At 41.6% G+C, this 2,309-nt stretch overlaps 1 non-coding gene across 1 annotated transcript; it reads right to left on the reverse strand.

Moving 5' to 3' along the window:
* Positions 1-333: 333 nt before the first annotated feature.
* trnac-gca (transfer RNA cysteine (anticodon GCA)) lies at positions 334-405 on the reverse strand. Its single transcript has one exon. It is a non-coding gene; the product is annotated as a tRNA-Cys (tRNA).
* Between the last annotated feature and the right edge of the window lie 1,904 nt (positions 406-2,309).

Here is a 2,309-nt window from a genome sequence, read left to right on the forward strand (position 1 = left end):
TTATTTTGTATAAGTTTTCTGTTTCAAATTTGTAAAAATGGAAAGATGTTCATGTACTTAAGACCTGCAATGTAGTAGAGTCAGAGAACGGTTACAGTGTAGAAGGAGACCATTCGGCTCTTCATGCCTGGCTCTGCAAGAGCAACTAAACTCGTCCCGCTTCCCTTGCAATTACCTTCTCTTAAGATTATTTGTGCTTCCCTTATGAAAGCCAGGGTGTAACTTAATTTAGCATTATATATTTTAATCAGTTTAGTTTTAGGGCTACGATATGCTAAATAATATTTATCACAAACAAACAAAACATTTTTGTCTAACAGTTAAAAAAAAATGAGGGGGCACCCGGATTTGAACCGGGGACCTCTTGATCTGCAGTCAAATGCTCTACCACTGAGCTATACCCCCATTGACGCTCTGCATGCTGTCAATCCATTTACTTCCAGAGAGAATGCTCGATCAGTTCTAAGACGGGTTGAATAATTTGTACCTTCCAATAGTTCAAGCAGCCCAATATAATTATCACCCAGGTGATTTAATTACTGTGGGTTCTACAGACCCATTGTGACGCAATAGGATCGAACGTTTACACACTGAGAGTGGAATGCCGCCGCCTAAAGGTTCCATTCAATGCACCCACCAGTTGGGATACATTTGTACAGGCGACTCTTTGGCTGCTCTGTCTACGTGTCACTTAATAGCATTCTTCCTCAGTCCGGAAGGATTTTATTTAAATATTCTGTAGTATTATCTGATGTTTGCTTAGCATTACAACATGTAAAGGCAATTTACGTTTTTAAAACTGATCTGAATTTGTTGGTGGAGTCAGGCTGTGAGTGGTCATTACCGCGAAGTCCTTTAGGGACAAATGACACCCAGTATTTTGGTCACGCTTTATCAAGACCCCTTGTTCACTTTGTTGCGGAAGAGTATCTGAATTTTTCAATGGAAGGCAAATAACAGTTATGAAAAAGAAACCGAGAATGTTGGAAATCCGAAACAGACAGAAGGCTGGAAATGTACCGAAAAGGAAAATAGCGCAGACTGGAAATGCTCAGCACCTGTGGAGAGAAACCGAGTTCACTTTCCGGGCCAATGAGGCAGTATTTTGCTTTTGTCTGAAAGAATAAGTTAGGCGAAGGTTTTGGGAGATCATGGATCAGGACTTGTGCTGTAAGTTAACGTTTTGATCTAGTTTGGGGGGAAAAGATATGCAGTATCTCCTTACCAGCTCCTGATTCGAGCAATTTCTCCAATGGACAGACCCACCTCAGGATTCTGAGATATAATGAAAACCCTCTTTTAGCTTTATAGGTCCTCCAGATTTAATTGTATATTTTTACTATTGCCATGGATGCTGGCATAGTCAAGTACACGAGAGAATTGTGAATGACTGAGGCTTTTCGGCCCATCTTAATTTATTCTTTCAGATGCAACAGTAACTGGTATTTATGTTGTACCTTTAACGTTAGAAGAAATATCCCAAAGTATTTGATGTAAGGAAAAAGATGGACACTGAGCAAAATAAAGGAAATATTAAGGATGGTGACTAAATGCTTGCTCGGAGAAGTAGGTTTTAAGGGGCAGTTGAAAGTGAAAATGGACAGGCAGAGGGGTTTAGACGGAGAATTGCAGAGTGTGGCTCCTAGGTGGCTAAAGGCACAGTCGCCAATAATGGGATAAAGAGAAAGTTGGGGATACACAAAGTCAAAATCAGAGGAATGGAGAGATGGGAGAAGGCGAAGATGTTCCAGATCTAGGAGGTTGTAGAGATAGGGAGAGAGGAAGCCATGAAGGGATTTAAACATTTAAAATTTGAGGCATTAGAGCACCAGGAGACAATGTTAGACAACAAGGGCATTGGTGACGGGCGAGTGTCCTTGGAGCAGAGTAGGAATGGGGCAGCATGAGTATCGGTGAGCTGGTTTATGGGGAATGGGAAGTTGGCAAGAAGAGTACTTGAATAATTGAGGAGGATGTTACAAAGACCACACCTAGAATATTGTGTGTAGTTTTGGTCTCCTTATCTGAGGAAGGATGTTCTTGCTATAGAGGGAATGCAGCAAAGGTTTACTAGACTGATTTCTGGGATGGTGGGACTGACATATGAGAAGAGATTGAGTCGATTAGGATTATATTCGTTGGAGTTCAGAAGAATGAGGGGGGATCTCATGGAAACCTATAAAATTCTAACAGGACTAGACAGGGTAGATGCAGGAAGGATATTCCCAATGGTGGGGGAGTCCAGAACCAGCGGTCACAGTCGGAGGATACGGGGTAGACCATTTAGGACTGAGATGAGGAGAAATTTC

The sequence above is a fragment of the Cetorhinus maximus genome, chromosome 7 (assembly GCF_964194155.1).
Source record: "Cetorhinus maximus chromosome 7, sCetMax3.hap1.1, whole genome shotgun sequence".
In the NCBI taxonomy this organism is placed as follows: domain Eukaryota; kingdom Metazoa; phylum Chordata; class Chondrichthyes; order Lamniformes; family Cetorhinidae; genus Cetorhinus; species Cetorhinus maximus.